Source organism: Rattus norvegicus, chromosome 13, assembly GCF_036323735.1.
Source record: "Rattus norvegicus strain BN/NHsdMcwi chromosome 13, GRCr8, whole genome shotgun sequence".
Lineage (NCBI taxonomy): Eukaryota > Metazoa > Chordata > Mammalia > Rodentia > Muridae > Rattus > Rattus norvegicus.
In genome coordinates this window covers 102,097,081-102,111,362 of record NC_086031.1, presented here as the reverse complement: position 1 = coordinate 102,111,362, position 14,282 = coordinate 102,097,081, and the positions used below count along the sequence as shown (strand labels likewise).

The following is a 14,282-nucleotide window of genomic DNA, read 5'->3' as shown; positions in this document are numbered from 1 at the left end:
ACGAAACACTGGGTTCCCTGTGTTTCACTGCAAAGGGAGGCTGGCCGTGCTGACACTGAGCTAGTAACAGGCAGGCGCTCAGTAGCACGGAGTATAAATTTTAATTGAGCATAAACACTTGACAAAAACTCTCCCGAGATGTTTCTGGCACATTCTGACTGGCAGTGGCTCCGTGGTACTACAATTTGACCCTTCTGTAAACGTATGCGATGCCAGTATAAATCTTATTGCCTAATGTCACTAATCATCTCATTGGAAACATCTAAAGATGTGGAAGACGATAATTTTAATGACCTGAGGCAAAGCAAGCTGCATCTTCAAAAAATAAATACATAAAACGCCGAAATAAAGTGCATCTGCTGAGCAGTGACTGCAAAGGGGGAGGGGTGCTGCAAAGGGGGAGGGGCACCTAGGAAGGGGTGAGGCTTTGAATGAGTCCTCAGGCAAATTGAGATCCTGGCCTTGGGAAGAATAAAGGGCATCCTGTGGAAACGCTGGATGAAGGTCCAGCTGAGAGGGTATCTATCTCAAGATTAACTGATTTTTATTAAGGCCAGACCGAGAACAAAGCATCACACTTTAAAGTGTGTTAAGTGAGCCCGTGATCATTTTGTATTTTCATCCTTACTTCAGGATCCCCAGAGCTAGGCCTGTGCTTGTACACACTCGGTAGCTTCTCAAAACAGGACACTAAAACCGTCTTTAAAAAAATCGCAAACATAACGTAAACAACCTTTTCAGGGGCAACACAAGTACTTACTGAGGCTGGGTATTTGCTACCAGACAGTTGGTTATAAAGAACACACGTCAAAAACTGATTTTAAACGGCTATCTCCCTAAACCCAATTTCATTAGCTCTCATTAAGTTATGAGCCCTTTAACTAGTTCACATTTCTAACGGGGTATTTAAACAGAAGAGCCAGGGTGTTCCTGAGGGAAAGAAACGTTGGGGGGGCAAACCACTGCAAGCTAGCTAGGCCATACGATGGCTTGGCAAGTGAAACGTAATCTTTAAACCGGTGGTAGGGCACACCCTTGATCTCAGCACTGGAGCAGAGGCAAGTAGATACCTGTGGGTTCAAGGCCTGCCTAGCCCACACAGGGAGCTCCACGTCAGTCAGGTGACATGACACAATCCTGCCTCAAAATAAATAAATGTACGCTTCTGAGTTTACAGAGCGCACGATGACTTGGAAATTACATGTGTAGTAGGCACCCCAACTGCCAGGCAATGTGACTTTTATAGTAAAATTAGTGACAAACAGTACGCGGAGGGGCGGGGGAATTCTACTATTTTAAATCTTAAAGAGTTAAAAAAAAAGAGAAAGGCAGAAAAATGGAGAAAGATTATATTTTAAACCACAGACACAAGAATAGCGGGGCCACTGAGCATGGGATGGGGCAAGAGAGACTTGGCTGTCAAAATTCTGATTTGAAAAGCAGTCCCAGTGTGTGGGACAGTCTTGAACAACACGGTTCTATAAATATCTTAGTCTCAGAAGTCACCGTAACAGCACCAACACGCAGGAAAATCTGTACTTGCGCATGTTAAAGGTTTATGTGTGTCCATGTGCACAGTGTATGCATGTGTACACACAACATCACGTCCCCAGCTAATAGCCACTGGTTCCTCATTTCGTATGCCAAACGGAATGGGACCCGGTGCCAAGGTTTTGAAATATGAATTGGTTCCGACCCCAAGAAGAAACGGATATGTAAATTTTATATTAACAATTGTTCTTTTCAGCAGCTTTCTTACTCCTAAGCTGTGCTGCTGCTGTTGTAATGATTATAAGAGTGAAGACTCTACTATTTGGTAACTTTATTTATGTGCAGTGTATTAGCCTTGGCAAAATTACCAGTCAAGTAATCCAATCAAACATAAAAATAGCAGAATAATCAATCAGTGGGACTTTTCAGAGATGGGGAAGGCCAGGCCAAGCCTGCCCATCAGCACTGAGTTTAGAAGTAGAGACGGTGTCTCTGTCACATTAACCTGCCAACCACTCTACCTAGACGGCTTTTCGCTTATTTTTTAAACTCCTCCAAAACAGCCCTAAAAGGTTTGCTCACTAAGTTTTGAAACTATGACGTGAAAAAAGAGAATTCAAGAGTGAACACGTGTGCCTTGCTTGCTCTTTCTGCCCTAAACAGAGCCGTCTACATAGTTCACTGAGCAATGTTTGCTAAACAAGGAGTATGGCCCAGTGTGGCTTATGTCTTCCATTTCTGCATGTCCTTCTCGAAGCAGGGCTGGGGTTCTGTTTTTAGTACACACTCTGGTTCGGTGTTAATCCTGCTTTATGTTGTTCACACCTGCTGGTGACTGGCAGCCTGCTGCTGGGCTGTGCTTCATGCTGCTTGGGAGGGATCCACTCAGACCTGCTCACGGGAAAGTTGGACAAAAGCTGCCATCCATCCAGGGCTGGGGTGCGGCAGGGGAGCCTCAGGGACAGGTCCTACATAAACCGTCCACTGTTGCAAATTATCTTCAGTTTCCTACCCACACACAAAATAATAAAGTAAAATACAATGGTCTTTTTCCATAGGAAGAGTGAAATCTATTCAGCTATTCATTTTCTCAAGCCTTTGATCTCTTTGGGTCAAAGTGATATAAATATAGTTAGTGTTTGTGGCTGGGCAGTGTAGGGAGAGGCACTCTAGTCAGGCGTAACAAACTTATACGTCATTGCCTGCTGCTCTGTGTCTTTAGCACGAGTGAAGTGGTCTCGGCCGCAGTCAAAGGATTTTTCTATCCAAATGAATGCAGAAAGTATAGACACCAGGCTGACACTGGTACCCACAGTGTGGCCAGAGCAAAGACATGTGTGAACTAAGGATGTTTTCCCCCCGCCATGGCTATGACTCCAGTGCTGCATGGGTCCAGAAGCAAAGATTTTTTTTTTCAGTAGCAACAGTAAAATAAATGCATGTCATACACAGGGGAGAATAGGAGTGAAGGGATACTCCGAGACTTACCAGGCAAAGGCAGTCACCCCACCCCAGTCTCCTCAAAAAAGATCCAGGAAGCCATATCTGCCCTTGTTTTGGAATGAGGTATGAGTGGTTGTGGACTCACCTGAAGGCACAGAAATTCATGCAGTACAGATGTGACCTGAAGTCAAGAGGCAGTTTGTCCTGCACAGGTTCAGTGGTGGCCTCAAAGCCCTTTGTCCCTGCAGAGCCAACCGCTGCCCATAGGTGGGTGCAGAGAGCTCCTGCTGACCAGGGCAAGGCAGCCCTGACAGGCGCCCACAACTATGGGGTCACTTTAGAACATCTCTGTTTGAATTGACCAATAAAGCATCGCCCGCCTCAGCATCGGCCTGAGGAGCCTCATCCTAGGGCTGTCAGAGCTTGTGAGGGGGAATCGTCACAGGCGCTGGTAATCTCCCTCAATTTCCTCTGAAACCACTCATACTCTGTTCTTGTAGGAAGTCATTTCTGTCTGATGCTCTGAGTATGAGGGGCAGGGGAGAGGGAAATGGGTGCGAGAAGGGCCTTTATCGGATGAAGACTTTGCACAGGTTCCCTAGCCTTGCTCCCTTGGGACATGCAATGGACAGACACCCTGGGCACCGTGTACAGGCAGTGGACAGACACCCTGGGCACCGTGTACAGGCACGTGGGCACTCTCTAATGATACGGAGGGCAGTTTGCAGGTGCTCAAAGGCTGTTACAGTACGCTTATGAGAGTCAAAGACAGAATTCACGCCTCTCCCATATTCTGCTGCAGCCCATCAGAGACTAAGGACCAGTTGTCATTTCCAGTTTGATTATGGAAAATGAACAGCATAGAGATAAATTCAATTATCGGGCTAGATCACACGGAATTGCTGACATTTGACCATTTTGTTTCTTTGACCTACAGAACAGCAACTTCATACGGCCCAACCTAATAAAATTAGAATCCAATTATATTATTTCCGTGAGAAATTAAAAACACTCTAATGTTTTTTATAGGTAATTTCACAATGTAAAGCTTGACCTCCGAGTTGACTTTTTCTTTTTTCGCTAATTTTTCAAGGTTTTTCTTTCCTTTTTTTTTTTTTTTTTTTTTAGGTTTTCTATGGAAATTATAGTACTTACCGAGTTAAAAGTTGAGGCTGGACTGGTGGGGGTCGGAGGACAGCTTAGCAATAGAGTCCTTGATAGCCCGTGCTTAGCCTGAGGTGTCATCCATGGCATCATTCACAAAAGAAAACGGGACAAAACAAAAGGCCAGCAAGAGACTCAAGACTTGGGTACACAGGCCTAGTAGTTAGGAAGCTCACCAGCAGACAGGCTACAGAAGAGCTTTCACTCAGAGCCCGAGGGAGCGGATGGCTAGCACAGTCATCCTTGGCGTAGCCACCCAGGACCACAGTGCCAGGGCTGCACAGCCTTTGCTCAGACCACATACCAGCAGACGGTGGCAGAACAATCTCCTTGAGCAACTTCACCGAAAGCAGGGAAACTTGGACTTTCCCTGCTCGTGACTTTGTAAGTTTGCTTGCAACAGAAAGATTCCAAAGGACTGTCAGTGCTGCTGGCTGCCAGATCAAACGCTATTTAGCATGCTACGCGTGGCATTGGAGGCACCATGCACGTCCTCAGATGAGGAGGGGAAGAAATCTAGCAGCTGCGCTTGATCAAGGTACCTGCTGCCACCTTGCAGGGCTGCTCCGGGAGCATGGCCGCCCGTGAGCAGAGCTAAGACCACCTTATTTTGATTACACCGCTTTCCTCAGGCAGGAATTTTTATTTCATTTTGAATCTTAAAAACCATTCTATTCCCAGCCATGCATTTTTATGTTTACAATTGACATCTTCATAAAAGAATGGAACCTTTGAACGACAGCCCAAAAGCATGAAGGTTGCCTGCAGTAAGTACTTAAATGATTTTTACACCTAAATGGAGCCCAGTTGTTTTTAGTTAAAATTTAATAATCCTTAAACTGATGACCTTTCTTCCACAGAAAGGTCCCGAGTTCCAAAAAAAAAAAAAAAAAAAAAAAAAAGAGACCGAACTTTCCAATGAAATATATTTTAAGAACAAAGGGCTGCTTGGAGCTGGACAGTTTGTCAGTTTATCAGCTTATGAACACTCTGCCTGCCCCTCAGTGCCCCACTGCCGGGCGAGTGGATGGAACCGCGGTGCCTCCCTTAATCGAAGACTATTGATTCCAGGGTGTCACGGTGATCTCATTGAAAGTAATCAATAGTAATCCAAAATCAATCATTCTGATCTTGCACTACCATTTATCAAATCTGAATACGCTAAATTATTTGGAGGCATCGGACTACAAAGACGAGAAGGCGCTACAACTCGGAAAGTTAATGGTTTGTATTAAAAGAAAAAAAAAAAACAAAAAACAAAAACCCAGCATCCTTTTCCCCCTCCGTGAGGAAGGGTGCTTTAAAATGGACTATTATTTACAGGAAAACATCTACCCTTGCAATAAAGTATCCTAAATTTAGAATGAATCTCACCCCAGTCATAATTTTTATTGCTGTTTTTTTTTTAATAGGTCCAACAGAGCAGACACTCACTGCTCCTGAAACTTGACTGCAGCACGCAAACATTTTCTAAGTCTGATAAGCAAAAGTTTCAAATTCCTGCCACTCATGGGCTCAGAAAACAAGGAGCCTCGATTGACACAGGACATAACTGAATCTTGGAACATCAGAAACGGTGTTTAATGGAGCTAGAGACGGTTTGGCATGTTAATTTCTCCAGAGAATGGAGGGCGTACGTGTACCTGCTTATCAAAGACACTGCTGTTGATGCCCAGGGTTCCTTTATCAACATATCCCCGTGTAATTTAGTGAAGGTAATAAATCCTTCTATTCATTAGCACACACTCAAAAGCACCCCTCCTTATTTAACTTGAATAGGGAAAAAAAGGGGGCCCGGGGTGTCTAAAACATTTACTTTCGCTAATGTAAAAGTGTTGGCATTTTGCTCCACTCCGATAAGCTGGTGCCACTGAAGGAGATTAGTCCTTTCTTATTCAAACCTATCAGCACTTCGTAAAAAGCTCTCTCAATCTTATCAGGAGTATGAGCCAGCGTGGTTACTGAAAACAGTCTGCACTGCTCTTCTCTCTCTCTGCCAAGCTATCTGATAAACCCCCAGCTAACGAACTGTATTTACACACAATCAAACAGAAGTTGTATCTTCCAACCGGGCGGGCACTAGAGCCACATTCCGGGTTTGTCTTTGGTTTTTCTGCTGTGACATTAACTTAACAAAAATGTCAGCAGCTGAGTATCCCGAACTGACAACCATCAGGAAAACACCGTAAAAGCACTCAGGTAGAATGTTCTGCAAACAGAAACAAAAGGGAAAACAAACGGAGGCGTTGGGGGCAATCTCCCTGGAACTGGAAGGGAGAATGAAGGGTGCTGCCTTGGTCAGGAGGAGGAATTTAGCACCCGTTCACCAAAGAGCACAGTCCTTCAGAGAAGCAGAGGGGAGGAAACCAATCTTTTAAATGGGTGCGTTTCTAGGGAATGGAGAAGGATGAGTTCAGAGAACAGGATTTAGGGCCAGACACTCCCCACCTGGAGGCTGAACCTGCAGCTCTACAAGGAAAGCAAAGGAAGGCAGCAGACATCAGGGAACTTACCCCAGCAACCGAAGAGAGAAAGAAACTATCACCTGTGCTGACCACAGCTCAGGACCGGACTTCCAATCATTGAAACCCTCACGAATGCTCTATGCATTAAAGTCTTGTTTGCCACAAAGACGTAAGAAAATAAAGAAATCCGACTGCAGTGGGACTTTGACCCTGGCTTAGTTTTGTTTTGCTTTGCTTTAATTTCTCCAGACTTTACCAACTGAATCTGTTCGCTATACAGGTACGGAGACACGTCGCCCAGGTTGTTGGTCCTTTACTTTCGTCTCTGGATGGTCACCTACCAGGTGGTTCCATAGGAACTGAAAGGAGGACTTCTTAGCGGGTAGTACTTTGGGGGCACAAAAAGCAACAACGGCGGTCCTAGAATATGAGCGACCTGTGAAGGTTCTTGACCAACAGGGCCACAAGACGTTCTCGTGGTAGAGCTTATGTGCATTAAAATGTCTGTGTACGCCTCACCTTCCCTGTCCAACTGGCTGGGAGAAAACAGAGGAGGTCAGCCACATGCTACCACCTGAGGCCAAAGCCCAACACGGTCTAGACTCTGAGCACGTGTGTCCCCTTTCAGATGTGCAGACCAGTAGGAAGGGTTGGAAAACATGCAACCCAGCACCCTTCAGCGGACAGTGGTCCCCCATCTGTGACTCCAGCCTCCCATGCGTATGTAGGCAGCTCTCAGTCAAGGCTCAGGATAGAGGAGTACTCCACTATTTCTCGGGCCCAGCAACCACTACAGACAATCATCTCCTAGGAGGAGGCCTGGCTGCCATTAAACCTGGGCTCTCGTCTCTTACCCTGATCATGATTGATTCTGGGTATAACAATCCTTCTCAAACTATCACATCTGTTTTGGCAAATGACCATCTGCCAAAGAAGGCCTCCAAAGGGTTTGCATTTGGGGAAAATAAATGCCATTGCTCACAGCCATCTTTGGGTCTGGGGGACATAGACGTACTATAAGAATTTGAAAGTCTGGGGAACAGCTCATGACTAAATGATTCTTAAGAAAGCAGGCGAACCTCTAGTGTTTTCTCACGCGAGATCTTCTGCTTGCACTAACTTTGCATACAAGCTTTTTCTTTCTTTTTCGAGCTAAGGAAATTCTTCTGAGTGTGGCATATGAACAGCTTGGAAGGTAGACGTGGGAAAAACTATTTTAATTCATACTGTAGACATTAGAGAGAAAAGGGAATACGGATTCACTGAGCAAGCCTTTGCTTAAATTCTCAAAAGCCATTAGACAAATGAGTAAATTTGGGGGAGCAGATGAAAAAGAAATTTATCATCTGCCGAGATCATTCTGACCTAGGGCATGGGGGCGGGGGCGGGGGCGGGGGAGTAAAATTCAGCACGCCTCTACTTACTGCATACTGACCAGGCCAGGCAAGCAAAAAGGGAATTCTACTTTGCTTTTGGAGACAAATGTAGGTAAACTCCCCCCCCCCAAAAAAAGAGATGTTTCCTTTTCAGAGTGGCCTTCCCAGAAGCCTGAGGATTCTCCACGATTTAAAAAAAAGAATTGTTTCATAAAATATGATGAAGGCTTATCACCTCAGAGATGCATGCTTTGGCTAGGAGAATCGGAATGAACTTCAGTGATAACAACACTCATGACCACCCATTAGGACGTAATCCCTATGGTTGGTTTTAAATAAGAGGTCAGCAAGCAGCTCGCTCTCCTCTCCCTCGCCTGTCCCGCCCGATCTCTGATCTCTGTGAGGATTTATTGCTTGCCTCCGTCTATCCAGTGCCATCCTGACCAACTGTTTGCAGGGAAGGTGGATGATGAGGCGAAGTTAAATTGACGCGTCTGTGATGTGCCTGGCAGCCCTCAGCGTGCCCAATATTAATTTGTTTTCTTTGGCTAGGTACGTGCTGCCAATGTGTATTACACGTGAGATGCACTTCAGTCCCGGCGATGTAAATTCTGCATGCAATTTGGTTGCACTGGAGGCCACAGGAGAAGCACAGGGGCATGTGATGAAAACTGCTTCATACAATTAAAATACAAATTTGTGTCTAGGTTCTTTAGCTAGTACAGACCCCAATCTTCAGCACAGTCCTGATGCTCTCCAACACTTTAATATTTGATACATTTCATGTGTCAAAGCCAATGTTTTGTTCAGTACTCTATGTTAAAATCTATAGTTAAATGCACATATAAACCTTTGCCAGTATGTTGCAATAGATTTCAAAAGGCCAGTGGAAATCTAATTTTAAAATATCTATACCTTTCCTTTGTTGATTTGCCTTAACAAATTAGCTTCCGAATACAGAGGCCTTGCCACAAATTAGGATGAATACCACTTGAAGAAATTAAAATATATATTAATGCCAGTTCTCTCCAAACATTCGAAAATATCCTTCGGAAATTAACACCAGAAATCCATGTGTACAATACACACACATTTGATGGGAGGGAAAAAAATCTAGATCCTTTCAATTTAATAACTGGCAAAACACTTTTAAAGATGTTGTCCAAAAATCAGAGAGGAAGAAACATCCGACACTCGTTATGGAGTAGCGGGAAGGGAAGATGTGGCTGGAGAAAGTCAGAACGGAGATCCATTTTATTAGCTGAGGCTTCCTGAGACCCTAGGAAGTGAGAGGCGGATGTGAACTTGAAACAGAAATTGGCCAGGTAGGCCCTTCGAGGAGAAGGCGTCACTCCCCACCTCGGAGAGTGAAGGCTGACTGATGCCTCACAGTAAGGGAGCAGTTAGCAGGAATTTTCCATACACACAAGGCAGGGCAGGAATTTGATAAAGCGTTATGCAAATAAATAAAGGCAGGGAAGAAACCCAGCACTTTAAAGGAGCAGACAAATTAGAACACGAATTAGAAGATTAGAAAGAGCAATCGCATCGATGTTCTCTTTCAACGCACACTCAGATTTATGAAAGTAAAAACCACAGAATCCAGAATTTACCTCAGAGAATAAAGCTGAATTAACTAACACCCAGAGTGAATTTTACAGGTACAAAATATCTATCAATTTTATCCACTTCCTCTTAGGAAAAAAATAATAAAGCAAATGACATATTTAGTAAGTGCAATAACATAAATTCACATTTTTTTACATTTGCGTGAGAGCTGCCCTGCCTTTTATTATCATATATTTGTCAGGCCAATTATATAGGAAAAGATGTAGCCAGGAGCTATTGCAAAATATCCTACTGGATACGGGCTCAACCCATTAAATTATGCATTTACCATCGGCAGTTGATTTCCTATTTTACAAATTATTTATGGTTACTAGATGCTGGATATATAAGTGAACATAATTTTTGAAAAAATTAAAATCAGATAAAATGTGCATTCTAGGTTACCTGTGCACCTGCCCTGTGTAACAAGCTAAGTCAATTCCTTTTCCAGTTGGGCCTGACAAATACTCAAAACATGAATTCCAGGTTAACACCGTGCCTGGCAAATTTAATTGGCAAAATGACTTTATTAGGCAATAGCTTCTGGGTAATATTAGCAACATATCTAAACTGTTCACATAGCCCTCTCCCCACACACGTGCGTATTCCACATGCAGTGAAAGACACACACACACACACACACACACACACACACACACACACACTCCCCTATGCATCCTATGCATCCTATGCATCCTATGCATCCTCGCAGCTGCTGCGATGCTGAAGGACCACATGTGCATCTATTTATCAGACACAGCATCGATAATCTATATCCATGTAGACGTGGCCACAGGAAAAAAAAATCAATGATAAGACATGCAAAATGCAGCAAGAATGTCAAGCCGTAGAGACGTCTGGTGTCATCCCTGTGCTACCAAACGGACGGGAATATGACTGGAGAGAGATGAAATATTTCACTGTCAGGGTGCAGAGAAAAGCGCAATTCATTTCTATCTCATGCGTTTTAGGACAATGACAATTTAATACAATACCGGTGGGTGTATAAGAGATAAAAACTGAACAAACTGGCCCAACATAATCAAAGATTTTCTCCAGAGAGCTGGCTCGGCCAGAGCTAGCCTTCGCCACAGCATATCAACCTGGTATTGTTTCTCTGTCCTGTGAATTTGCTCGGGAACCAGACTCAGGGACTTGAAACTTCTCCTGTGGTCGCACACTCTCATCTTCTCCCTAAATGCTTGCTTGATCTAGAAAGTTTATTTGCTATTAATTGGCTTCACTAAAACCACTGCTGTGAATGACCACTTATATGTAAAGTACCAGCCGGAGAACATCACTGTAAGTCAGTCTCTGAAATCATATGGAGGACAACCTTTCCTGCCGAACATCTTCTGACAAGCAAAACAAAGAAATAGTTTGTTTAATCACTAAGCTAGCAGCACTGTTGAGGAATTTTTCACAAGTGACACAGACCTGCAATTTGGACACTGTGCCACCTTCCCAAAGAACCATATCTTCTTTGTCTGTGATTCTGGCCGGAGGGAGGGATCATGAAAGTATTGTTAAACAGAACCCTAGAGAAGTTAGCTGCCCCCTTTGATGAATAGCACCAGGTATGGAAAATTAATTGCAAAAGTATGGCCCAGCTAATGAGACGGTCCTTATCTTTTCTCAACCAAGGAAGCAGCAGTATTTTTCTGCTGCCTCAATATTTTACAAAAATGCCCAAACTGTTATTAACTAAATAAAAATCTGATCAAAAAGGAAAACCTCAAAGCCAATCAAAATCATAAATTCTAGGATCTGGACTATTTGAAGTTAAAAGTGATTTCCTGCGTTAATTTCCTTTTAAGCTTGAAATTCCTGTCTCTTTCACTCTCTCTCAACTTTAGGAGAAAATGACAACAAGAAAAAATTATTTTCCCCTGTTAGCAGTTTTAAAATCTGGATTTCGATGCCATTCTCCAAGAAGTAGCCACTATACATTACAGGTCAGATTAAATTAAAGAAATATATCAAAGACTATCAATGTAGAATATATACACATATTCATATATATATCCATATATATGAATATACATACATACATATTTAAAGGAACAGCTCTACCTTATTGGGGGAAAAAAACGCTGGAAAAATGATCACCCATGCAAGAGAATTAATGGCTGTCCACAAGGGCTTTGCTAATAACATGGGTTAATTACCACTGCAACACACTAGGTTCAGTAAATAAAGCTGCACACCCACAGCACATTAAGAAGCCATCACTGTAGGGAAGACCGAGCCCGTAGTATCTGTCGCCCTTGCGTCTGCTAAGATGGAAAGATGGTCAAATCCACTGCCAAACGTGTGCAAGGTAGACCCACATAGGCTAACACAAAGGGCTGGGAGAGCCCAGGTGTCTGTCACCACCAACTCCCTCTGTATTCCATTAACTCAGGGACACTTGAAAAAAATTGTTACTTCAAGAAGAAGAAAAAAAAATAAATTACGAGTTACATAATACAAATCACTTAGACACACACATACACACAATTTATACTATATACATATGTAGTTAGGGCATGCACCATATTTATTTAATTCCTTGAGAAAACAGAAATGTTCCGTTCAGTTTTGTGGTGGGCAAGCTTACAGCCTGAGAACACTAATTGCTCCTGGCTGTCATCTCTAGAGATTTACCAAGAGATTTTCTGAAGACCTCACCTACAACCACCTACCTTTAACACTGTAGGTGTTTGCAACAGATTTATATAGAAGAATCAGGACAGAAAGTAGAGTTCCAAGTCTGGAGCTTGGGTATTCTACCTTAGAAAAATAAACTTCAAGTACCTCTTGATGGCTCTCAAATCCTGTTGTATCTAAGGGAACTTAGGGCAGGCTCCTATTTTTCCTTTAAAAAAAAAAGTAACCATACCCACTATAATTTAGGCTTTTGTGATTATATACAGAATTCTTTCTTATTTTTATTCTTCATATTTCTCCATGATAGTATTACTTTGGGAGAAGTCTATCTCAATTCAGGTTAGCTCTTCCTAAGAATGCACGAATCAGAGAGGAAAATAAAAATCAACACCCTAAAACAGACAGAGGGACGCATACACAATAAAATGCACATAGCTCTGTGCAGGGATCCTTCAAACAAGAAACTGTTCAATGTTCACTGTCTGGATTTCAGTGATCAAAGCTGATATTTCCTAGACTGCCACCTCCTCTCCCTGCCCGTTCTGGAGTGTTTCAATTGCCTTCTTCCAACAGCTGTGACAACTGTTAAAACAGTCAGTAAAATTAAGTCCGCTCTATAATCCTGTAGTCAATGTTACATTTTAATCAGAGGTTGAAAGGGATTCGTGAGAGGAGCGCACTCATTTAGAATGATTACACAGACACATGTGTCAAAACCAGCAGATACATTATTTCCGTCTATTTATGTTATCAGCTATTACTGCTATTCAGTGGGAAACAAGCGTTACAGCATTGTGCTCTTGTAAGTGCTGGCGCCTTTCCTAAAATTAAAAAAAAATGTATGTACTTACATAGTTAGAGGTTAACATTTTAAGCTCTCTTAATGGTGGTCAATAAATTGCATGAATCTTTTTAACAGTCTCCTAAGCAGAGATGGTCCAATATTTTCCTTGGAAATTGCATAACTCAGGTTTCATTTCTGTGTATACACACGTGATGGGGTTGAAACCGGCACAATTACTATGAATATTAATAGCATGTATAAATTCTGCGGTTTATTAATTGAGACAGAGAGGCAGATGCATTCATTGCTCAGCCCTGGGTCTTTCGGTCTGTCCAGTGAACCACGTAACCACCACAACTGCACCCACATAATAAATCTGGATTTTTAAAAGATGACTTTTAATTGAGCCAAAAAGGAAGAAAGAAAGAAAGAAAGAAAGAAAGAAAGAAAGAAAGAAAGAAAGAGAAAAGCTAGTTTGAATCTTGCGCCAAAGCCAAAGGGCATGTGCCCTGGTTTCATTTAAATACATCTGTTCTAAGAGGCTTATCTAAACTAATTATTCAAATTAGGTATAAGAAGTTAAATTCAAGGAAACTCCTTTTTCCATGAAGCCTTCGGAGGGATATTTAAAGTTTGCTTTGTTTGTTTATTTGGGAGACAAAGTTCAGACTCTGGGTGAGCTTGAGGCTTTCTCATAGACATGAGAACATTTATAATTCTCCCATCCCAGGTGCACTGTGCTCGACTGGGCAGTCTTACCTTTGTTTGTGTTTCATTTTTTTTCTTGAGCATTTTAAGGCTGGCTCTCCCTCAAGTGTTTCGAACGGATGCAAAGACAGCCTCTCAGTGTTTCCGATCTTAGTCTCTTCCTGTGAGAGCGTGTGCGTACCGTACACTCACTCACACGCACACTCAAACACACACAGGCAGCCGGAGACTACAAGCGGCTTCTCGTGTCCCTCCCTTGATTACGATGCAAAGGGCAGTTGCTGAGGACAGCTAGTGGACTCTTACCACCAACACACTGGCCCAGCTCAGAGTTCTGTGCTTTCTTCACAGTCTATCAGGAGAAGGGTTTGCCAAGAGCGCTCTTTTAAAAATTATAGCAGTTGCTATTACTGTAATGTGAAAGCCATTTAACTGACTCAACAGGAAAGCAAAAGAGACCAGTGACAGCTTCCGTGGTCCATGGATATTTTATCTTAACAGTGGGTTGAAGTTAAGTTTATGATCTCCTCATTTACACAAAAAAAGCCCAATTTGCTTTCCCTAGTTCTGCTCTGGACCTTTAATGAGCTAAAT

General features: G+C 42.9%; 1 protein-coding gene across 11 annotated transcripts in view; it reads right to left on the bottom strand.

The window, feature by feature from the left end:
• The window catches only part of Esrrg (estrogen-related receptor gamma), a 617,835-nt gene that overhangs the window by 205,515 nt on the left and 398,038 nt on the right, over positions 1–14,282 (bottom strand). The window lies entirely within an intron of this gene.